General features: G+C 42.4%; 1 protein-coding gene and 1 long non-coding RNA gene across 2 annotated transcripts in view; one reads left to right on the top strand and one right to left on the bottom strand.

Moving 5' to 3' along the window:
• The window catches only part of LOC117507464, a 32,484-nt gene extending 11,011 nt beyond the window's left edge, over positions 1–21,473 (top strand). Inside the window, exons 3-4 of the long non-coding RNA XR_004559716.1 lie at positions 16,779–17,253; positions 21,460–21,473. This is a non-coding gene — a long non-coding RNA (uncharacterized LOC117507464). The remainder of the gene's footprint in view (positions 1–16,778; positions 17,254–21,459) is intronic.
• LOC117507463 (copine-9-like) overlaps positions 1–25,897 on the bottom strand; it is an 863,862-nt gene that overhangs the window by 354,788 nt on the left and 483,177 nt on the right. The window lies entirely within an intron of this gene.

Genomic DNA, 25,897 nt, shown 5'->3' with positions numbered 1-25,897 from the left:
AACAAAAATATAAATGCAACACTTTTGGTTTTGCTCCCATTTTGTATGAGATGAACTCAAAGATCTAAAAGTTTTTCCACATACACAATATCACCATTTCCCTCAAATATTGTTCACAAACCAGTCTAAATCTGTGATAGTGAGCACTTCTCCTTTGCTGAGTTAATCCATCCCACCTCACAGGTGTGCCATATCAAGATGCTGATTAGACACCATGATTTGTGCACAGGTGTGCCTTAGACTGCCCACAATAAAAGGCCACTCTGAAAGGTGCAGTTTTATCACACAGCACAATGCCACAGATGTCGCAAGATTTGAGGGAGCGTGCAATTGGCATGCTGACAGCAGGAATGTCAACCAGAGCTGTTGCTCGTGTATTGAATGTTCATTTCTCTACCATAAGCCGTCTCCAGAGGTGTTTCAGAGAATTTGGCAGTACATCCAACCAGCCTCACAACTGCAGACCACATGTAACCACACCAGCCCAGGACCTCAACATCCAGCATGTTCACCTCCAAGATCGTCTGAGACCAGCCACTCGGACAGCTGCTGAAACACTCGGTTTGCATAACCAAAGAATTTCTGCACAAACTGTCAGAAACCGTCTCAGGGAAGCTCATCTGCATGCACGTCATCCTCATCGGGGTCTCGACCTGACTCCAGTTCGTCTTCGTAACCGACTTGAGTGGGCAAATGCTCACATTCGCTGGCATTTGGCACGTTGGAGAGGTGTTCTCTTCACGGATGAATCCCGGTTCACACTGTTCAGGGCAGATGGCAGACAGCGTGTGGCGTCGTGTGGGTGAGCGGTTTTCTGATGTCAATGTTGTGGATCAAGTGGCCCATGGTGGCGGTGGGGTTATGGTATGGGCAGGCGTCTGTTATGGACGAAGAACACAGGCGCATTTTATTGATGGCATTTCGAATGCACAGAGATACCGTGACAAGATCCTGAGGCCCACTGTTGTACCATACATCCAAGAACATCACCTCATGCAGCAGGATAGTGTACGGCCCCATGTTGCAAGGATCTGTACACAATTCTTGGAAGCTGAAAATGTCCCAGTTCTTGCATGGCCGGCATACTCACCAGACATGTCACCCATTGAGCATGTTTGGGATGCTCTGGACCGGCGTATACGACAGCGTGTACCAGTTCCTGCCAATATCCAGCAACTTCGCACAGCCATTGAAGAGGAGTGGACCAACATTCCACAGGCCACAATTGACAACCTGATCAACGCTATGCGAAGGAGATGTGTTGCACTGCATGAGGCAAATGGTGGTCACACCAGATACTGACTGGTATTCCCCCCCAATAAAACAAAACTGCACCTTTCAGAGTGGCCTTTTATTGTGGACAGTCTAAGGCACACCTGTGCACTAATCATGGTGTCTAATCAGCATCTTGGTATGGCACACCTGTGAGGTGGGATGGATTATGTCAGCAAAGGAGAAGTGCTCACTATCACAGATTTAGACTGGTTTGTGAACAATATTTGAGGGAGATGGTGATATTGTGTATGTGGAAAAAGTTTTAGATCTTTGAGTTCATCTCATACAAAATGGGAGCAAAACCAAAAGTGTTGCGTTTATATTTGTGTTGAGTGTAAATCATTAAAAGCGATTTTCCAAAAACAGATCCTTCACATCGGTCTGTAAATGGGCCTAGCAGGAGAGAATCAGGAAACATCAATGCCAGAACAGGCCGCCACCTGCAACATTTGTCAAGGAGGAAGCAAAGCCAATAAAACCAGAGCAAGTCTCCTGCAGTCAGCTCAAGTATAAAAGCTTAGGGAAGACCTGAACAGGAAACACCAGTTCCGAGATGTTGTCCACACCACCTTAAGACCCAAGGAGAGGGTCACCCCTTTGAGTCTGGTCTGCTTGAGGTTTCTTCCTCTAGTAGACCAGAATCATCAGAGGGAGTTATTCCTCTCCACTGTCGCCTGTCTGCTTGCTCTGAGGGTTGGTAAGGTTAGACCTTACTTGTGTGAAGCACCTTGAGGCAGCTTTGCTGTGATTTGGCACTACATAAATGAAATAGATTAATTAATTAAGACCTGATGCAGTCCTGTTCTCCATGGAAGGGTAGAAGATCATCCTGGTGTGTTCACTGTGCCATAGGAAGAAGGGTGTGAGGAGGCATTTCAGAGGAAATCTGAGCACTACAAAGACCCAGTGCAGGACTGCAGGGACAAAGGCTGGCAGGCATGGTTGTACCTGGTTGAGGTAGTGTGCAGAGGCTTCCCAGCCCAATCAGCCAGGAAGTTCTTGACAGCTGTGGGTCTGACAGGGAGTGAGAGGCAGTGCAAAGGTTAGGGGAGGCAGCAGAGTGAGCCTCTTGTTGGATATGGAGCAGAAGGGAGTGAGCAGTGGCTGGCCACCATTGCCGACCCACCAACAGGAGAGTGATATGGTTAAGGGTCGAAACACTTTATGATCGTTGGTAACCATCTTATGACACAGCCTCTTGGCTAAATGCATCACTCTTTGTATAATAACTAAAGGAGAAGCATCCTTGGATGTTTGTAACCAATCGATCCTATAAATAAATACATAAAATTTTAAATATACAGTATAGAAGTCAACCTGCTCTGCGTAAGCCTGATCCTATCAGATCTCAGAAGCTAATCTTATTCCTTCCCCCTACCCTAATCATAATCACCCCGACCCCCCCGCTTCAATTTTAATTTCGTGCAGCCATCACGGAATGAATGAGAATGAATTCGTGCTGCAGTTACAAAAATGAGGCGCTTTTCGTTACAATATCACAAACCAATAGATTGATGTATATTTCGTGCTGCTGAAGCAAGACTTGCCGTGAGACCAGGTCGATATATATATATATACACACACACACACACACACACGTGGTGGTCATATAATTAGAATATCATGAAAAGTTTATTTCAGTAATTCCATTCAAAAAGTGAAACTTGTACATTATATTCATTCAATACACACAGACCAATATATTTCAAGTGTTTATTTCTTTTAATTTTGATGATTATAACTGACAACTAATGAAAATCCAAATACATGTTTGCTTCTTCTGATGAGAACTAAAAAGGACTCCGCTAAAGCTCTTCCAGTTATCCAGAACTTCTGGTGGATCACATTAACCCTCTGGGGCCGAAAGCTTTACTAAATTATAAATAACTTTTTAATGATATGAGATAGAAACTTACTTTTTTGCTGAAAAGTTAACTCTGCAGACTTTCGAGCCAGCCGTAGGCCATCTTTCTACTCCTCATAGAAGCTGTGTGATGACGTGCGGAATGTGAGTGTCCAATCGGAATTGGTTCACCATCACATGGTTTTCCAAAATCCAATCGTAGGGCAGATTTACCTCACGTGATAAACCAAAGATTGTTTTTAGGAGTGATGTGTTGCTAGTTGGCCCGTGTGAATAGCCATCTGCCTCCTTGCTCCAATGCGCCCTGCGCCATTACGCACAGTGATCAGTGAAAGTGAGCAGACGGAGCACCTCTGATGACAATCTCACGTGCTCAAACACAGAGTGTGTGACTTTTTGAGATGCTCCACTCCTCATTACCTGTGAATGTTATTGAATAAGCCTGTGGCAAGCTCTCTCGCTTCGGCGTAAAGCACTGTTTACCATATCAATGGAGGGAGGGGGGAGGGGCTGCTCATCAAAGTGTAAATGGGCCAAAGTGTCAAAGCTGCTTTCAGAGCAGGACAGAACACTCCAAAACACAGTAGAAGTAGACGTCTAGGCACTTTTCTACTACACAGAACCAGCACTACTCGGCTCAACTCGACTCAACTCTACTCGGTTTGGTTCCAGGCGCATGTTTTTCTGCTACAAATAGTACCTCCTCAACGTGGGTGGGGTCAGCAGAGCAAACTGCAGTTCTTTGGCAGTCTGGTCTTAGGAGACCATAAGTGCGCCTCTGGGAGTGATGCTTCTGTTGTGGCTCCTGATGTGGCTTCAAAGTCCACTCCTTGATTTGCATGCCCTGTTGCATACAGTAGATATGTGGTGTATGGATGGGGGTGCATTTGTCACTGCATTCTTCCCATTTCTCCGCTTCTCTGCTACAAGTTTTCCCCTTTTTTTTGTCTGCCTCTATGCCACCATTATACACTGTCCGGCGCCAGGCAGTTCTGTCCTCAGCCTGTGCTTCCCAGGTGTCTATAGAGATACTGCATGCCTTCACATCTCTCTTACAGGTGTCCCTGAAGCATAATGCAGGACGACCAACTTGTCTGGACCCACTGACCAGCTGGCCATACAGCACATCCTTAGGAATCTTTCCTTCCTCCATGCATCTGACATGTCCTAGCCAGCGAAGGTGATGCTGGCTGAGGATGGAGTAGATGCTCTGTATCTTAGCCTGTTGCAGTTTGACTCTGTTGGGTACTTTGTCCCTCCGAGTAATCCCTTGGATGCACTGAAGGCATCGCATATGGACGGCATTTAGTCGCCGTTCCTGCCGCACATATGTGTTCCACATCTCGCTTCCATACAGTAAGACACTCATTACACAGGCCTGGTATACTTGTACTTTTATGTGCAGTAACAGAGCCCTGTTTTCCTATACCCTCTGGGTTAGTCTGGCCATCCTAGTGTTAGCCTTGCTGAGCCGCTTGTCCAGTTCAGTGTCTAGTGACAAAGTGCTGGTAACTGTAGAAACCAGGTAGGTAAAGCTGTCCACTGCTTTTAAGGGCACGTTATCCATGGTAATGGGAGGTGGTGTGTTTACCCCTTGTGCACAAACGCAAGTTTTTTCCAGGCTTACAATAAGTCAAAATTGCTGACAGGCAGTGCCAAAGCAGTTGCTTAGTCTCTGAAGAGCAGCCACTGTGTTGGCTACAAGTGCAGGATCGTCTGCAAAAAAGCATCGAGCGTTTAACCAGTTGTGACTGGGCCAGCCTTTCTTGCCAAATGTTGTAAGTGCTGTAGTGTGGATGACGTCTTGCATGACCTTCCACTTTGTTGTTGCATCGGGGGCATGATGTGGTATTTGATGGAAAGCGTGATCTAGCCTAGACACATACTCTGTGACTTTATCCGGGATTGACATGTGTGCGACATTTATGCGAAGTCGACCCTTCAACTTGGAGCGATGTTGAGTTCAAGGTCTTAGGCGTACTTTGCTACTCACAAGAGCATGGTCGCTATCACCGTCCGCACTGTAGTAGCTTCTGGTGAGGAGGACACTGTTTAGAGCAGTCCGCCGCGTGATTACAAGATCAAGTTGGTGCCAGCGGTAAGACCTTGGGTGTTCCCATGACACTCTATGCCATGGTTTGCCTTCAAAGAAGGAGTTGGTGATACAGAGGTTGTGGTAAGTGCACAATTCCAACAACCTCTCTCCGTTTCCATTCATCCTTCCTATACCATGATGGCCAAGGCAGGTAGGCCAGGACCCATGGTCTGTGCCAACTTTGGCATTAATGTCCCCTAGTAGGAACAGTGGCTCATCCTTTTGACAACTTGCAATCAGATCATTCAGCTGCTCATAAAACTGGTCCTTAGTGTCTTCTGAGGCAAAGTTGGAGCACAGATGCTGAAGATATTGACAGGTCCAGCAGTCGCATGGAGAGGAGGCATTCTGTTCCTCCAGTGGGAGATTCTACAGCGTCTAGTAGAGTGTTTCTAACAGCAAAGCCGACTCCATGTTGGCGGGGCTCGTCGGAACCTCTACCCTTTCAAAAGAAGGTGTAGTTCACCTCTCTCACGAAGCCACTTGACGCCAGTCTAGTTTCTTGGAGGGCTGCTATGCTGATATCTGATATCTAGTCTAGCCAATTCTCTGTCAATGATTGCAGTCTTCCTCATGTTTTCCACCTCTTGCAGGTTTTCAGAGAAACCTGTGCACATTGTGCGCACATTCTTCCCCTTAAAATTTCTGTGACTGTTACTAGTGTTAGGTACTAGGTTCTGTCCGCTTTTCATGTTTGGCAAACACTAAGCTCCAGGCACCCTCTGGAGCAACAGACTTTGGCAGACCGACACCTTATTGGCCGGGGGCTACCCAGCTTAAGGCGGGCGGTAGTCGGACGATAGGACTTCGAAGGTCCTTCCCACCGTCAAGGTTGCCCCATGGCATCCTTCCTGTACGCCAATTAGGAAGGGCTTATAACCTGTAACTGACAACGTCCGGTTTGTGTCCAAACTTTACAGTGGGGCTGGAGTATCCCCTCCAGGGCGCGAAGCCTGGGCCAGAATATGGAGATCCTGAGTGGCCCAACCATCAGAACACCCCTCTCGGCCCTGCTGACGAGGTCCAATGGAATGCGAAGCATGACGTTTGGCGTCAGCTTGGCTGCAGGAGATGCCGGAATGGTGTTAGTTCTAACACTGAACTGCCTGCGGGTCTCCACTTGTTTTATACGTGACATAAACATAAACAATGGCGGACTCCGTGTGTTTACTACTCTGTGAGCTTTTAAGAGAAAGCTGCTGGTGGCGAGATGAAACACACTTGAAAAGTACAGAAGACTTTGGGAATTCATACAACAATATGAAGACGAAGACGAGAAGATATGAGCTGCTAGAGACGAAGAGACGAAGCATGACGGTAAGCTGATCGTTAGCTTCCCAAGTAGCTCGTAAATAAGTAATAACTACAGGCTGTCGCTATTAAGTATTAAAATTGTGGCTGTCAATATAAAGCGTTAATTTAGATTAATTAATTAGAGCACCTATCACGCCTTCAGTCACACTTTTCTCCGTTTTGTTTTGATGTCAGTGACTTGGTCTATAAATAAAGAAACGTTTCTGAGAGCAATAAACGTGTTAGATGTCAATACTTTTTATACCAAAGTAACTTGCTTTGATAACTTATTGTTAAATCCAAAATGTGGGAGTTTGTGTGTTTACTGACTTTCATGCACAAAATGTTGATTCAATTTTAATGATTGTTAATTAACGTCATCACTGAACTCAAACAGGCTTAAAACACATTAAAAACATTTGACTTGTTTTTCATCCAGATTTTAATGTTCAATGGACAAATTTAAAATATGAAATCTAGTAAGATAAGTTTCCACCACTGTTGCTTCCTCAAGGATCAGTTGGATGTGTCAATCACACTGGACCCAGTTCAGCTTCAGCCTCAACTCAAGATAGACAGATTCTCTTGCTGGAACAGGCTCCTTTTTCTCTTGCCTGGACAATAATGAAGGTAGAAATGGGAAGTGATTAACAAAAGCAAGTTTTCAAAAAATATATACACATATCCATCTATATCTCTCTCTCTCTCTCTCTCTCTCTCTCTCTCTCTCTCTATATATATATATATATATAGATACAGATACACACACACACACACACACACACACACAGAGTGACCCCCCCCCCTCCAAAGAAAACCACAAGAATTGTAATAAAATCCTACAAAAAAAAAAAAAAAAAAACCTTTCAGTCTCTGTATGATCATTCCCCAGAGTTTCAGTTATCTTGGTCATTTTGCATAAAAATTATGTTTTTAAAAATTATCCTCCAACAAATGAGACCATTTGGAGCATCATTTTGAAAGAACATGACTTTTATGCAAAGCAAAGCGACCAAAATAACTGAAACTTTGGGAAGGTCCAGCAAAATTTGCTGGACCTTTGTGGGATTTATTACAATATTTATGTTTTTTTTTTGTTTGTTTTGTTTTTTGATGAAAGGGGGGGGGGGGTTTCACCCTGTATATATATCGTATTTGGGAAAGTTACGTGATGTGAGACACATTATTCTTACCAGCGATGACACGTTGCTGTGTGGTGCTGGACATTGATACAGCTGTTGAAGCTGGTGTTCGAACCCTCCTCGCTTATGGAACTGGATTCTTCAACAAAAACACAAAATTGCACATGTCAAAAAAAAAAACACACATCACAGTAATGGCACTAAATGAGTCAAATGTACATGTTTGTTGTCTTGCTGACTTTAGGTGTTTTTCTGTCAGAAGTTAATACTTTACAGCAGAGCACTGAGTTAGCTAGCTTGCTAGTTAGCAATCAGGTAGCTCACTATGTCTGCATACATGAGACAACAATGTTACTTTAACACAAGTTTAGACTCAAAATCTTTGGTTGTTAATGTGTACTACCACCAATGGGATAAGTAATGCTAAACGGTGCTTGCAAGCAGACTACAGACAGTCACAATAACACTTACCATCCATCGCTTCCAACAAAGCCGTGGCTGAGTTGTGGTCATCCTGCCTCCCATTGCTCGCCGGTCGGTGTCCGTAAACAGCATTCCTGCAATCAAACCATTTCCAGCCCTTACAGTCTGACCTATTCCGGCCACAGTGGTCCGGTAATCACTTTTAAGCTTTTTCAGCTGTTCTCTGCATTGCTGTAATGTCCGCGGCTAAAGACGGGGAGATTTTCTCATTTCGGATCGCTTCATCCACCTCTGTATTCTCTCCTCCGCCACCAAACACAGAAATGTCCGCAACTCATCCATGTACCACGGTGTGGTTTTGTGCGAGTAAAAAAACTGGCCATGAAACGAAAGAAAAGGATGGTCGCTATGACTCCACTGTGACTATTTAAAAATGGAGGGTTTGATTCTTGTCTCGGACGGCACACTCATGACTCATCCAGTGACGACATTCTCTGACCAATCAGTGGCCAGCAACCTGTTGACGTCACATTTTAGTATCAGCTCAGATCGCTTGGAACCGCTCCTGAGCAGGTACCAAAAAAGCACCAGGTACCAGGTACTAACCCTAGAGGAAAAACAAAAAAAAAATGAGTAGAGTCGAGTAGTGCAGAGTAGTGCTACTTTTGTGAAGTAGAAAAGCGCCTTTTGTGATGTGACCTTTGTGTAATAGCAGAAAGAAATTGCTTTGAGATGAAGACAAACAAAACGCATAGACCATTTTGTATATATTGTTCAAAATGTGCATTTGTGTTCATTGTTTGAACCTTTTTTTGCAGTCTTTCACACAAGAGCCTAAATTACCTTTAGAAAGTCTCAAAACAGTTGTTTATTATAGTTTACTGTGTGTTTTGAATAAATGTGTGTGGAAAATTATTTTCCGCTTTACTTTTTCCTTTCTTATTTCTGATTGTAACCCTTTATTACAATTATAAAACAACTATAGCAAATATATTCTGAAAGTACAGGTTTTCCTGAAAAAAGAGACATAAAACTTGATTGTGGGATGCAGGGAGAGCTGTTAACAGCAATAATAAAACATTTATGCCAGGCGAGTGAACTGTCCAAAAAAATGCCCTCAGACCCCAGAGGGTTAATTGTCCTAGACAGCAACACAATCAACTGAATCAAACACTGTGGAAATCATGATAGACTGCAAAGACACACTGCTGATATTCATACTTGCACTCTATCAGTACCTAGCTGAGCTAGAATAAGGTCAATGGTTGACTTCGTGGGTATGATGCCAGACTATTCTAGTTACTGAGCAGAAAGTAGCTTTGTCACAGAGAGCAGTGTATTACCCCTTGTTAAAATCCATGTGATCACTCTTTTCTTTCCAAATTGGGTACAAATTATTTCTTTCAGTCCATAGAGATGATACCTGTCTCCCAGAATAAAGCAATGGCTGTTTACAATGCTAGGAGGACAGTACCTTTACACCAGCCTTTCTCAAAGAGTGGTCCATGGGCCACTGGTGGTCAGTGAACCACACCAAGTGGTCCGTGAGTACCTTCGTCAAATATCACATTTTAAAATAATATTATAATCTCACGCTCAAATCCAAAGTTTAGTGGATAGTAATATTCTTTTTTAATATACTGTTGAAGTGGTACATAGTCCTTTTGATTTTGGATATTTAGGGAGTTAGGTGGTACATGAGATTTTCTTTTAATTTATTATATGCATGGAGGTGCTCAGCTCAAGATCCTTGGAGCCACAGATCCTGGGCGCTATCCCTGCCATCAACTGTTTCACAGCTTTTGTGTGTGGCTGATGAATTCTGGCACTGAAGATGTCTAACATCCTTATACAACTAAACTTCTGCAACTGCTCAAAGTAGCCAACCCATTGTGACAGTACAGTAAAGGCATCTGTCAGGACTGGACTGTCTTCCACCATTGGTGTGGAGGAACAAAGTGTTTTGATTCCTCTGGATGAGGATCACCAGAACACAGATTACTCCAACAAATACATACTTGCCCATTATTAGTTCTATGTACAGCCTAGAATTTCAAACTACTCAATATGATGTATTTGGACGATGTTCAGAGTGCCCTGAGATATGATCACCCCCCACCCCCCATTAACACAGATCTCGGCAAATTTGTTAATAATAGTTGAGAGAAATAGGTCTTTTGTGTATATAGATAGAAAATGTTTTAGATCTTTATATCTAGAGTTAATTTTGCCATGCTAGCAATCAATATCGTGCAACCTTCTTGATTTTACAGCCTTTGTAACTGAGCCCCAATTGACCACAATTTCTAATTTTGTAATTTTTTTTACATATAAACGTATATATAAATGCCAAATATATAATATACTACTAATAAAAGAAACAGGTTGTTGAAATGAAACAATATCACCACCTGTTGGACATTTACCATTAATACATGTACAATGAAATATATATATTTAAACAAAACTTGCTTGATTACATATGAAAAATGCAATTATGTGGAACGATTTGTGAAACATCCATGTTTTGTGGAACTGGGTGACATAACTAGATTGAGTAAATACATTTATTTATTTATTTTTTAGTGTGGACTTTCAGCACCTCCAACTCTGACTGACTTCCAAATGTGGGTGTGTGCTGAAAGGTAGGGTTTAGACACAGATAGGGGTGTCTGCTTGGTGACATCACAGCCAATATTGTGTGTGTGTGTGTGTGTGTGTGTGTGTGTGTGTGTGTGTGTGTGTGTGTGTGTGTGTGTGTGTGTGTAATTTTGCCTCTTTACACTGCCACTCAGCAGAGTGGATTTTCATTCAGGCTTCAGATTCCTGTTATTAGTAACCTCTGTGTCCTTCCTAAACACACTTTGCCTTTTGTCACTGACCGGTTTCACTTAATGGAATTCAGCCAACAATCTGTGTCTCTCTCACATACACACATTAGCTCCCACACCAGAACTCGGAAAAACGCAGCGGTTGCATTGAAGGGCATCAGAGCCTGTCTTTCCCATTGACAAGCTGTCTGAATTAGAAAATGCTCCTTTGGGCTTCAGCTGAGATCAATGACAGTGTGGCAGTTGCAGCCAAATCAGGTTCAACAAGAACAGGAGGGTTTTCTCACTCAGAGAATGATTTCCTATAGTGTTTAATGATTAATTTTTGTGTGGATTTTGACTTGAGTGAGATCTCTTATCACGGTTTAGGGTGTTTAAGGTTTTGTTATTTTATTAATTTTAGACTGATTTTTTTAGGACTCTATATTTTATTCTGGCATCATTCTTTACAATGTAGTATATGTGTATGTATGTGTGTATTACTTAATTTTTATTGCAAATGGTGTCTACAAGTTCAAAAACTACACACATCTTTGGTGATACAGTCCTGACACTAGAGTGGGAAGCCAGATGAGCCAGGCCCATCCACTGACAGTATATTGTACCTTACAGTGGGCTTCCATAAATATAAATAAATGAGTCAAAGTGTCATCATAAAAATTTCACAACAAAAAAAAACTATGAATTAGGGAATAACCTTGTTGTGTTTGATGATTTGCGGACGTTCATGCTGGCTATACGTTCACAAATTGAGCTTTAGTTTACAATTTGCGGTCGTATACCAGCATGAACGTCCGCAAATCATCAGCAACAAGGGGGTTATTCCCATTGTAATTCAATTCCATTATTTGCATGGTTTATTTTTCTGTAGGTAATTCGGCTGGCGAGGCTTACCATCGAGCCAAGGCAGCATCGCGATCAGGGCGCGGAGTAATCCATCAAACGTGAAAATCCATCAAATCCATCAAATGTGAAACGGTAATTCTATATCAGAATCCACATCAATACTTTTGTGTCTTAAATTCACCTATTTTGGCAGCAGCGGCGGTATGCGACTTTCTCTCGCTCTCAGCTAACAGTGCTAACAGCTATCAGAGTGCGCAGCCGGTGTTCTGTCGAATTGTGTGTCTCGTCACATAAATCACGTCCCGACAGCATGCACAGTTGCGCAGAGGACAGGAATGACGTTCGCCAGGAATGACATCTCATCAGAACACCGGTCAGGGCGTGGAGTAATACATCCAAATGTAAAATGTTTGAATATTTTGCCACTGTTACCCCAATATTATACGGTCTGAAATCTCACATGATTAACCAATCAGATTCGCGGAAAAAATGTAATTGGATTAGAATGTGATTTTGTATAACTGAATAAATAATACAAAACGATATACCATATTCACGTGTCTCAGGTCCCTGGGACTTCTGCGTGAAATTCTGTGTGAAGTGGGAAGGGGAGCGTTTGCACAAACTTGTCAAAGTGTTTTGTTTGGCGGACCATCCATTTCAATAAAATCAAATTTCCTTACAAATAAAGAGTAAATTACCTGCCTGTGTCCATTTTTTCGCTATACATACTTTTGTGATTTATTAAATGTGTTCATTGTCAGCTGACGTCTGATCCAGCAAAGAAAAAAAAGTAATGTGACATGCATGGTCTGATTTCAATATTAAGCCAATGGACAATAATTTACTTCACTGAAACATCTTGCACAGCGGTTATATAAAAACAGAAAATGCTGGTACTCATGCAAGCTTAAAAAAAATTTCTGTTTAAATTCAGGCGACCCTGCAGTTAAATAATCCATTTCTTGCTGACCATACAAAGCTAGCCATATTGTTACCTGAACAGTTCCTCTTTCTTGCACAAGAGCCTTTCACAAGAGCACAGGACAAACAGATGATGAGAAAAATATCATGAAAACTGTTTTTTTTGCTTTTTGTAATGTACTGGAGGTCATAGAATGAATTAATTTTAGGTGAGCATTTCAAGTATCAAGTATCAAGGTGTCTTTATTAGCCCCTCAGGGGCAAATTTGTTGTGCAGCCAGCAGTAGAACACATTCATATATACATAAACATAACACGATCTTAAATATGGCATGAAAACTCACCATGGAAACTCACCAAACAGTAAACATAATAACACAATATAAGAACACCTAGTTAAAAACACTCACGTGATAGTGTTTAAAAATCCAGTGACAGTGGGAATAAAAGAGTTCTTGTACCTATTGGTCTTACATCTCTTGGACATAAATCTATGACCACATGGAAGCATTTTGAAGTCAGGGTACAGGGGGTGACTGGGATCGTCCAAGATCGACCTCGCCTTCTTAATGGATCTGTTTTTATATATAGACGGCAGGTCATTTAAGGAAATGCCAGCAATCTTGTTGCACTCATTTACAATACAATGCAGACGGTTTTTGTTTTTCAGAGTTCAAAACCCATACCAGCAGATAAAATAATAGGTAAGAACAGATTCAATAAAACAGCAATAAAACATCTTCATAAAAGTGCTGTCCACATTAAAATGCCTGAGTTTACGGTAAAAATGCATGTGTTGGTGAGCTTTCTTACATACCTGGTCAATCTGATGCTCAACTGTCAAAGGTTCCAAGGTATTTCTAGTTCTGTACAACTTCCACAGCCAGTCCATTAATAACTACAGGAGAAATTTCATCCTGCTTTTTCCTAAAATCAATTGTCATCTCTTTAGTTTAGTTCACATTGATATCTAAAAAGGACAATTTACACCGGCTGACACCACAGGGCCATGGTCTTGATCATCTGAATTTAAAAGAGACACAATGACAGAATCATCAGCAAATTTAACAATAAGTTATCCTTGATGTTGACTTTGACACATATTAGTATATAGAACAAATAAAAGACGTGAAAGGACACAACCCTGTGGTGAACCAGTGGAAGAAATAAGAGCATCAGATAAAACGTCATTGAGTCTAACCCGTTGAGATCTGTTAGTTAAAACATCCATACACCAGCATAAAATTCCTGGGTCAATGTTGTGCTCATTTTTTAACCTCTCTGCTAGAATGTGTGGCTGTATACAGTTAAAAGCAGAAGAAAAATCAATTAATAAAAGACGTACAAAGGTTTTAGGCCCCTCTAAATGTGCAATTACTGTATTCAGTAAAGTGCACCTGTATGCAAATTGAAGAGAATCCGAATCATCTTTGACAAAGTCTAAAAGAGAATTTTTCACAATTTTTTAATTAAATGTCTTCATCACTAAGGAGGTAAGTGCAATAGGCCTATAATCGTTAAGCTGCTTAGGTACACTGATTTTTGGCATAGGAACAATTAAGGAGTCTTTCCATAAACTGGGGACCTTGTGGAGATAAAGAGAACATTCAAAGAAGAAAGAGAAGATCTCTGCCAGCTGATCAGCACAGTTCCTAAGAATGCGGCCACCAAAGCCATTGGGGCCTGGACTTTTCCTCTCCTTTATGGTCCTGAAAAGCCTCTGGACCACATCCTTACTGACATGGATGGAGTTCTGTCCAGGAGCCACAACCTTGAAGAGGGACTGTTCTTTACTAAAATCATGAATGTTAAAATGATTATAAAAACCATTCAGTTCATTGGACAAATTATAGTCGGACTTATTCCCAAGGGAGATTGGGGCTCTCCTGGACAGCATTCCCATCATTGCCTTTACCCCATCCCAGGCTGGGCGGGAATTATTGTTGCACAGAAATGACTCCATTTTCTCTTTATAGTTACGTTTACAAGTTTAAGTTCCCTCTTAACTTGTTTCTGTAACTCTCTGTGCCTAGTGGTGTCACCTTGGTCATAACAAATACTGCGCTGATTAATTATGTTTTTAATAGATTTGGACACCCAGGGTTTATTATTAGGATAGATGGAGATATGTTTACGGGGGGATAACCAAGTCCTCACAAAAAGTTATGTATGCAGTGACTGTCTCTGTGAGATCATCTAGATTGCTGCATACGCTGTTATGTGTCGACGCGAGTTGAGGAGCGGACCTGCGTCAGACAGAACCCAGCGCTAAAAATAACCAGAAAGTGGTTCCAACAACAGAAACAATTTATTTTTCACCTGTGCATAATAATGTGTACAAAACTAAAACAACGTCCTTCTGGTGGAGTGACTGTTGGCACGCTCTTAAGCGCCCAAAAGGATAGAAGCCCGGCGTTCCTGGACCCACTACCACCAGACAAACACCCCCCAGGTGGACATGACAAACTGACTCTCTGTGAAGCAAAGAAGAGGTGAGGTAAGTCAGCAGTTACAACAATATCTTTCAAAAGACACACGCTATCAGCAACACATTCAGGTCTGTATTTTTAACTTTATGCAAATGAGCAGCTTCTCACAACAAGTGGAGGATCACTTATCCTGCACGCCACAGCAGTGAGAAGCAAACTGCACAATTCTCATCACAATTCCAGTATACTGCGTAACAAAACACCAAGTTACTATCAACAATTAGTCGAACACTTAATCACCTTTAATGTGTGCTGACAGCATGTGTCCCTCACCCTTCCTTGCTTCACGGGCTCGATGTGTCAAACCCAGGCGCGGTCCTCAGCGTCTCACAAACGAACATCACAAGGTCGAGTTCCCGGCAGTTCTGCTTGAATCACACATGACTTAAATGCAGAACGTCATCCAATTATCTGCTTCAGCTGAAAGTCTTTAAGGTTGCATGTGAGCACCAGTCACAGGTGCTACACATGATGTTGATGAGGGTGAGGACTCTTCAGCCAGCACCTTCTCCACAGACAAATCAGTTTCCATGCCACCTGAAGAGCAAAGAAAAGAAAAGAACACCAAAACATCCAGCCACACCCCCCAACACACAACATACGCCTTTAAATAAATCCCAATTTGTGCAACTAAAACAGTCCTGCAGACTGAGAATTGCCTCCTCCGACCAAACCGGAACCAAACGTTGCACCAGTTTGTGTTTCTTCAGGACCGGTTTATAGGATGGAAGGAAATACACAACATTGTGATCCAACAAGCCAAGCGGGGCTCGAGAGACAGATCTGTAGCCTCTCCTCAATGAACCAAAACAAAGGTCAAGTCGTTTACCATTACGGGTCGAACAAGTCACATATTGTGAAAAATTACACAACCCGGTGAGTCATTGTTTTTGCTTCCGTAACACCCCAAACCAGTATTAGACGAAAGTGAAACTCACAATACTGCAACACACTCACACACTGCTGTTACTTGTCACCATTACCAGCGCCAGCCCATTTTACCAACTTTCTGTCTGATGCTTTTCATCTATGCAGTAAAAAAATGAATTGTATATGATTATGTGAATTATCATGTCATCATGGCTGTTACACCCTGTCCACATGGCCGCAGCGTATGTTAATGCGTCACGGAGACGCGCTGACTCGCTGTGACACACTGTGTATTCAGTGTGATTGTGCAACGTTCATGTCTAGTGCACAAGATGTTTGCATGTCACAGACTTTGCACATTACAATATTTCATTTGTGCAATGAACAGGATGCGGGGGGTTCAGTTCATCGGGGGAACAATCGGGATGGGCTGACACAATCAGGCTGCTCCAAATGCTGGTGGGTTGCCATTATGGACACCAGTTCGTATGCTATTCGAGCTAGCAGTTACACAGCAGTACGACCGCCGTACGAATATTCCCCAGTGTGAATGCAGCACGACAGTAATGTGCCTGTTCAATACATTCATCCACCAATGTGGCGTATTTCCCTAAAGTGCAACACGAATGCTGTCTAAGGAATTTGAATGCAGCGTGACCGCAGCACGACTTGCACAAATGTCGCTCGAATGTCAATTCGTACAGCATTCATGCAACTCATACTCAGTGTTGGGCACGTTACTTTGAAAAAGTAATTAGTTATAGTTACTAGTTACTTCTCCCAAAAAGTAACTGAGTTACTAACTGAGTTACTCCACTATAAAAGTAACTAGTTACCACTAAAAGTAACTATTGCATTACTCGCCTCTTAGCCCCCTTCCCCCCCTTCTCAGAGTGTGTTTCATAAGCCAGATGCATAGAGAGCAGGACAGCAAAGACAAGTACATTCACAGAGCTTTGCATTTATTGCAACTCAACGCAAACTATAGACAACGGATGGACATACAGTTCTCAAAATATGTTTTTAAAAAGAAAAGTACACAATTTAACAGAGGCTCATTTAAACTGAATTGAAAATGTATATGGATTTGTTAAATCTAACTTAAAGTCCATAACATGCATTCATTCATCTTGCATGTATGCAATCATTTATCCAACCAGCCAACCCAGTCGTCTCACCAACAGCAAAGACCTGCACAAAGGTTTTCATTTACTGCAACTCTAACTTACCAGAATTAGTACACAACTATAGCCAACAGATGGACATAAAGTGCTTCAATTTTGTTTCTTAAAGAAGTAAATAGCTTAACAGGAGTGCTTTTTAAATTGAACTGAAAATGTTCATGCATTTGTTAAATCCAACTTTAAACATGCACACATTCCTCTCTCCATCCATCCACCCAACCCAGTCATCTCAACATTTTAGCCCTTAAACCAGTGGTTGTATCGTAGGAGAAGCAGCTTCTCAAATTTGAGGTCAGAGAGTCTGTTCCTCTTTAGGGTGAAGACCAGCTTCCCCAGGCTAAACAGTCTCTCCACTGGAGCACTGGATGGAGTGGCAGCATTATACTTCAGGGAAATTCTCTTTATAAGAGGAAATCCATGAAGTGAGTCCATCCCTTGGGCTCCTGATTTCAAATAATCTGCGACTTGACTTTCCGCAGTAGCAGAAGTGTCGTCCTCATCATCAAAGGAGAAGAACGCATCCTCAACAGTTGAGCTGGTACATGTGGGTGTGGTGGTGCTTGTACCTTTTTGCTGGTCTTCATTTCTTAGACTTGCACGACATACCGCCAGCAGCTCTGCTTTGGCCTTGTCCTTTCTTTCTTGTGTTCGCAGCCAACGTAACTTGAACCTGGGCAGAGTCACAGCAGCCAGAAGAGCACTGTCGCTCTCCAGCACCTCTGTAAATCTTGTTTTTATCGCCTGAAATGACATAAAGCAAAGAACATATGACTGACTGTCTATACAAACACAAACACACACACACACATTATGAGTACAATATATACGTATGGATGTATTAGACAGAAATGTAGTTCTTACCTCGACAATTGCCTCTGGAAGGTTCACAAGTATTTGGAGTCCACTCTTCAGCTCAAGGGTTTTCATCATCAAGGTCTCCAGGGTAGGTAGCAGCATGCCGTGGTAGCAGTTGTCCTCTCCCTGGAGGATATCTAGGGCGACTGTCAGCGGCTTCATCGCAATGCAATATTCCTTCAGGAGCTGATGCTCTTTTTCTGTGATTGCTTTCAAGCCGAACTTGGATGAGATGGTGTTGAGGTCGACTATGGGAATCTCACAGATCCTAGCTAAGGCTTCATAAAAATAATTCCATCTGGTACTGCAAGGCACTATCAGCTTCTTTGCAACCACATCCTCTACAGTCTCTGCAGCCACTGTGGAACGGCTGGCCTTATTCCACAAGGCTGTGTATTTTGCAGTTGCATTCCTGTAAACTGCCTTCTCTGGTCTGGAGAGAATCCACTTCTCAATGTCAGAACAAGACACAAAGTTCAGTGTGTGTGATGCACACCTGTAGTGTGGTGGTAAATTAATCACATCGTCATCCTCATCAACACGGCTTTGCAAGACATCATTCATGTCAACAAAAGTCACCTCATCATCTTCCTCATCCCCAGAGTCATCCTCCTCGACTGACTGATACCTCTTAAAAGCCTTAATGAAATTTGAGCCATTGTCAGTGACAGTTGCTGTTATTTTGTGCGAAATGCCATATGATGAGTGGATGTTGTCAAGCTCTGTGGCGATACTCTCATGTGTATGACGGCCCTTAAACCGTCGGCATGCCAGGGCAGCTTTTTTCGTTCCATGTTTGTTGGTGGATGTATCCAGTGTGCAGTTACGCCAAGGTAGCTTTTATTGTGTGCAGTCCATATGTCTGCAGTAGTTGCCAAATATTCCAGCTGTTCAAATTCTTTTTTGAGCTCAGCATTCATTTTAACATATTCGGCATCAATGTATTTCGAAAATGTCTTTCTACAAGGCGGGCCGACGCCTCCTTTTCTCGGTATCAGAGCCCTGAAGGAGTCTGACTCCACTGTTGACATCGGCAGCATGTTCTCCACAATATATCTCCCTATCAAGTCATAGAGCTCTGTCTGCGTTAGTTTTTGGGGAGCTGAAGCACAAAAATCAAGCTTTTGCTGCTTACACAGTGAGGGTCCTTCACTGTGCCCTTTGTTAGCGGACCCCACGTTAACACCAGCCCTGCTACCTGTGTCTTGGTCTTCTTGGGCCACTAGTTTAGCGGAAGCGTGAGCCGTCGACAGGTGTTTCAGTAGGTTGGAGTTGCTTACACAAGACGTGGACAAAGTTTTTGCTCGGGGACATAATGTACACTCGACGTGTACATTTTTACCTTTGACCTCAACGTGGTTAAAGTAGTGTCTGTATTTCCATCTGGCAAACGCTGTCTTCACACTTGAATCCTCCTCACTCGCCATCTCTCGCTATGCGTTGTAAACACCCTCCACTATGCATGCGCTCTAAACACCCACCCACCTAGTTTCTCTGATTGGCTGAAGACGTAATCTTACTATACCTTAGCCAATCATCATTGCTTAGGCGGTTATCTCACCCTCCCCTCCTTTGTCACTCACACACACACACACGCACTGACAAGACACACACACTTGCGCCTGAGAGTCCTGTGTCTGTATGCGTGAAGTAAAAAAAAAAAAAAAAGATTATTGAGCGGCTTCAGTAACGTGCAGTAACGGGGTGTCGGTAGTGGTAACGGCGTTATAGTGACAGTCAGAGTAATTAGTTAGATTAATCGTTACTGAAAAAAGTAACGGCGTTAGTAACGCCGTTTATTTCAACGCCGTTATTCCCATCACTGCTCATACTGCAGGTCGAATGCAGTTCGACTGCAGGTCAAATTGCATGAAGGACGTTCGAACGTCCATTCCTACGGCAGTATGAATGCGGTACGACTGACTCCACCACCATCCAGATATTTCCCAGCATGAGCGAAACACAAATGTGCTGACTACTGTAGGAATGATGTATGAGACGTTCGAGTGCAGTTCAAATGCAGCACAAATTGAATGAATGTTGTTCAATTGTCAATTCGTACGGCATTCAAGCACTATTAAAAAGTATTAAAAAGTATTAAAAATAGCGAAAGTAGGAAAAGAGGGGGCAGAGCTGAAATAACATAACATAATAAAATTATGAATAATATTAATTTATTTGAGAAGCTAATTTCATTTTACAGCTAGTATTTTCTCCTGAGGAATTTATAATTCCATTTTTTATTGCTTATTAATATTGATCACTGTTGAGATTGTGTAGGCAGTAAGACACAAACAGGAAAGCAGATTCTTGTTTGTGTGGGTGAATTGCTCAATTGCTTAATCTGTGGTTCATGCCTTGGGGATCCAGTATAGAGAATGCACGTCTCCTCCTCACTCATTACAGATGAGTGATGGACAGAGCTACCTGTTTAATTTTTTTGGCGTTCTGTGCTCGACGCAGAAAGAAGTGGTTCCGGCGCAAGTCGGGGCAAAGAGGCATTACCCGGCGTGACTCGGAAGCCAATTTATGATTCCTGCTGTGTTCCATTTATCCCGCAGTATAAATCACGCATGACTGTTTTTATACCGTGTACTTAATGCAGTAAAAACTACATGCTGAAAAAAAAAAGACCACAGAAAAAAAATGCTGATTGCAGCTCAGCTCCTTCTCTGTGTGGAGCTGTCTGGTGAAGAGATGCACTGAGAAGCAGGTGCAGCTTCTTCTCTCACAAATGTGTTTAAATAAAATCCATAAAAGTCCTCCTCTCAGACTGATTGCCAGAAATATCCAGTAAAAAGTCCGGACATCTCTAGTCCACTCATGGACGTTCGTTCACGTGCGCACATGCGAACAATTAAAAGAAAAAAAAAAGTCTGGCTGCAGGCATTAGTTCCTTGTTCTCTGCTTAAACTCTCACACCACAGTAAAAAAAAAGGACAAAAAAGGACATAAGTACTGAGACAGGACATGTCAACATCAAGCAGAACTCCAGACATCTCCACATTTGTTAAGGATGGTTCGCTCCCCTCTGATTCGTCCTCTGATGAGGACATGCCAGCACCAACGGATTCACAGCTGAAGCAGCCTCTTCACATGAGACTTGCACATAAGAGGACTAAAAGACTAATAATTGTTACAGAGGAGGACGATGAAGAGAAGCCTTCATCTGTGAAAGGAAAGTCTTCCCAATTCAGAAAAGGCAAACAGCATGCTGAAGACAAACCAAGGTGCCAAAAACGCGGGCGCACTGGAGAAAAGTCTTCTTCATCCCAGAAGCGCAAGCGCACTGAAGAGAAGTCCCAGAAAAGAGAAGTCCCAGAAAAGAGAAGGCCCAGAAAAGCAAGGACGCAAGTGAAAACTCCAAGGTATTTACATTTTGCTTTTATATTGTAGCATTGTCTGTGTTCACGTCTTTCTGTTTATGGTTTTACTCATATATGCTCCTAAATGCAAAACAATTCTTCATAAGCATAAGCTTGCAACTGAACTGAGAAATAGACACATGCAGCAACGCGCACTGGAAAGAGAAAGCGAGAAGGCACTACATGAAATGAGAGTTTCTGAAGGGAACAACATGCCAAGTGTGTCAGAGTTGCAACAGAAATCACAGTACAGTGGTCCCTCGCTATAACGCAGTTCACCTTTCGCGGCCTCGCTGTTTCGCAGATTTTTTTTAGTCCAATTTTGCATGCTTTTTTTTTACAGTGCATTGTGTTACGCGGCCTCATCAAGCAGCCGGTCGCGACACCGCGAAGGGAGAGCACGTGCATTGTGACAATTGTGAAAAAGACACCTGCAGCGAGGTGTGAGTCAGTGGAAAAAGACGCGACAGTGGCACAGCGTCATGACGAAGAGTCACGATCAGAGGAACTGTGAAATACTGGTTATTAATAATTTCTTATGTGTCCAACCTCGTACGTTGATCGTTAAAATTAAATTCGTTAGTTCTAAAACCCATCATAATTATTTATAGGAAAACGTTCTATTTTTATTTCTCAAACAAATGTTTGGGCCTGAAAACAGGTTGGTCTTATTTTTCTACTCAGGTTTGAACTTTGAGAGTGTTTACACATGAGAGAAAAGTGAGAAAATGTTAATGCCTGTTTGAGAAAAGTGTATAAAGTGTGTAGTGAGGGGTTTTACAGCTTTAAAACGTCTATAATAATTATAAAAAATAACGCTGGCCACTACGCGGATTTCGCCTATTGCGGGCTATTTTTAGAACGTAACTCCCGCGATAAACGAGGGACCACTGTAGAGAAATGTGCCATTTGCCACAAGTACACCTGTCGGAAATGTAGGTATAGGATTTCCATTTGTGTGTAAAAATTACTAAAAAAAAACTAAACAAACAAACAAAAAAACAGAACACTGTACATAGGAACTCACAATTTGTTGACTGTGCTCACAAATTGTTTATCAATGCGATTTCTCTTGAATATTTTTATGTGTGAAATAAATGTTTTTTCACTGAAGTCCTTTGTTTGGTCTATCCTTCAATTTAGGCCAGGGATGCCCAACCCTGGTCCTCAAGACCTGTTTTCCTACATGTCTCCCTCTTTCAACACAGTCTGAGTGGGGCAAGGGAGCAGGTACTGATCTAATTTGCAATTCAGAGGAACCAGTCAATAGGGTGATCACCACAACACTAATTTGAGAGGGGGAGGAGGGCCTTGCAGCAGCATCAGAAAGTTCCAGGTGTTGTAGTGTTAAATGCAGAGGACAGTTGTATGTACATAGGTACAATGACAAAGTCCTCTTCTTTTTCAACCCAGACATTTCCTGGCTCAGTACTTGACTGCTTCCTTGCGTCATAGTGCAATATGCATGAATTTTTCTCAGGACATTTCATGTTATGGTAAGTTCATTCAGTCATTTTCTATATCGCTTACGCCAATTAAGGGTCACAGGTGGGCTGGAACCTGTCCCAGTAGGGTACACTCTGGAAGGGACACCAGTCTATCACAAGACCACATATAGACAAACTCATTTACACTCACATGCATCCCTGCCTTCAATTCAAGGGCACCAGTTCACCTAATGGGCATGTCTCTGAAAGTGGGAGGAAGCTGGAGCGCCCGGAGGGAACCCACATGAACACAGTAAGAACATGGCCCTTGTACTTGTTGGTGTACCCTACAGAAAACGTCACATTTACACTGAGATCTGCCCCTTTTTTTTTAAATATATCGTTGTATGGAAAAGTTTGGACACCCCTGATGATTTCTAAGATTTTCCTTTATAAATCATTGGTTGTTTGGATCAACAATTTCAGTTAAATACATCATATAGCAGACAAAAACAGTGATATTTGAGAAGTGAAATGAAGTTTATAGGATTTACAGAAAGTGTGCAATAATTCTTTAAACAAAATTAGGCAGGTGCATAAATTTGGGCATTTGGGCATTTAGTAGATCCTCCTTTTGCAGAAGTAACAGCCTCTAATGCTTCCTATAGCTTCCAACGAGAGTCTGGATGCTGGTTGAAGTTATTTTGGACCATTCTTCTTTACAAAACATCTCAGATTTGTTGGTTTCTGAGCATGGACAGCCCGCTTAAAATTACACCACAGATTTTCAATAATATTCAGGTCTGGGGACTAAGATGGCCATTCCAGAATGTTGTACTTGTTCCTCTGCATGAATGCAGAGTGTCCAAACTATTCCAGAAAGGGCTGAGAGAGTGCAGGTTTTCTCTGCAGCCACTGAATCCAGCAGGTGATTTCACTGATGAACTCATCTCACCAGCTCAAAGTGATTATAATCAGTGAAATCACCTGCTGGAGTAAGAGGCTGCAAAGAAAACCTGCACTCTCTCAGCCCTTTCTGGAATAGTTTGGACACCACTTTTGAGCAGTGTTTATGGTCACTGTCTTGTTGAAAGATCCAGCCCTGGCGCAACTTCAATTTTGTCACTGATTCTTGAACATTGTTCTCAAGAATCTGCTGATATTGACTGGAATCCATGTGACCATCAACTTTAACAAGATTCCCAGTACCTGCACTGGCCACACAGCCACACAGCATGATGGAACCACCTCTAAATTTTACTGTAGGTAGCAAGTGTTTTTCTTGGAATGCTGTGTTTTACTGCCATGCATGCCGCCCCTTATGTCCAAATAACTAAATTTTAGTTTCACCACAGCACTTTATTCCAAAATGAAGCTGGCTTGTCCAAATGTGCTTTAGCATACCTCAAGCGACTGTTTGTGGCGTGTACACAGAAAAGGCTTCCTCTGCATTACAGAGACACTATCTGCAGCAAGATCATGTTGTAGGTCTTTGGAGCAGGTCTGTGGGTTGGCTATGACTGTTCTCACCATCCTTCACTTCAGCTTATCTGAGATTTTTCTTGGCCTGCCACTTCGGGCCTTAACTAGTACTGTGCCTATGGTCTTCCATTTCCTCACTATGTTCCTCACAATGGAAACTGACAGCTGAAATTTCTGAGATAGCTTTTTGTATCTTTCCCCAAAACCATGATGCTGAATAATCTTTGTTTTCAGGTCATTTGAGAGTTGCTTACAGGCTCCCATGTTGCCACTCATTAGAAGAGATTCAAAGAGGAGAAACATTTGTAAATGGCCACCTTAAATACCCTTTCTCATGATTGGATTCACCTGTGTAAGGAGGTCAAGGGTCAATGAGCTTGCCAAACCAATTTTGTGTTCCAATCATTTGTACTAAATGTATTAAAATCAACAAAATGACAAGAGTGCCCAAATTTATGCACCTGCCTATTTTTGTTTAAATAATTATTGCACACTTTTTCTGTAAATACTAGAAATTTCATTTCACTTCTCAAATATCACTGAAATTTCGCATCCAGACAACCAATGATTTATAACGAAAATTCATGAAAATTATCAGGGGTGCCCAAACTTTTGCATACAACTGTAAACTCGATTTTCAGCGGTTTGTCATGTCTTCCGTGTGTGCGCACTCAGAGAGAGAGAGAGAGAGAAGACAAAACAAAATAAATATTAAATGATTAAATTTTCACACTCATCAGTTTGTATTTATCATGTGGCCATGCCAACGTGTGCGCATATGCGTTTCTCCATCATTCACAGGAGGTGTCAGCAAAATCTGCAGAAAAATTACATCACTGGATAATTAACACCTTTCGCTGGAGTTTTTTAATGACTGGAAAGCAACTGACCCATGAATAATAAAGAGAGATTAAAAAAAAACATTGCAGGGACTGAAAAAACACACAAAGCCTGTCCTGTTCTCACTTTGTCCTCCTCTAACTGGACTGGAGCTCCACACTGAGCTCTGTGTGTTGTGTGCTGGGGTGTTTGGCTGGCTTGGTTTTTGTTTTTCTGTTTCTCCCACCAGGTGGTATGCATTCAGGACTGAGTGGCTGAGTATTAGGACCTCACCCTGAACACCTGAGGCTTGTTTTCACGTGCAAGTCATCAGGGCTCACAGCTGTGGTGTATTCTGTCTTGATCAGAGATTGCTGCACTTAAACCTTGAATGCACAGTGTGTGATTGCCAGAGACTCGACCTTGTGAGCAGACGTGTGAGATCAACGTCAGGAGAACAATCTCACCATTACGGACGCAGAGACCGCTCCAGGTTTGACGCCACAGTCTGTGAAGGAGGATTGGGTGAGGTCTCACGCTCTTCAGCATACTTCCTGAGGTAATTTGGTTTTGGTGACTTTTATGAAGTAATGACAGTGGATCTGGTGTCCCTCACACCTTGTGTTATTGAGCTGTCACGTTATGCTAATTGTCTCATCAGCTTCTGCTGCAGTGGAGATTTGAACTGAGTTGTTCCGTGCCTGCAGGGTGAG

This window comes from Thalassophryne amazonica, chromosome 3 (genome assembly GCF_902500255.1).
Source record: "Thalassophryne amazonica chromosome 3, fThaAma1.1, whole genome shotgun sequence".
In the NCBI taxonomy this organism is placed as follows: domain Eukaryota; kingdom Metazoa; phylum Chordata; class Actinopteri; order Batrachoidiformes; family Batrachoididae; genus Thalassophryne; species Thalassophryne amazonica.
Note: the sequence above shows the minus strand (reverse complement) of the source record. Positions and strands in the feature narration are given on the sequence as shown.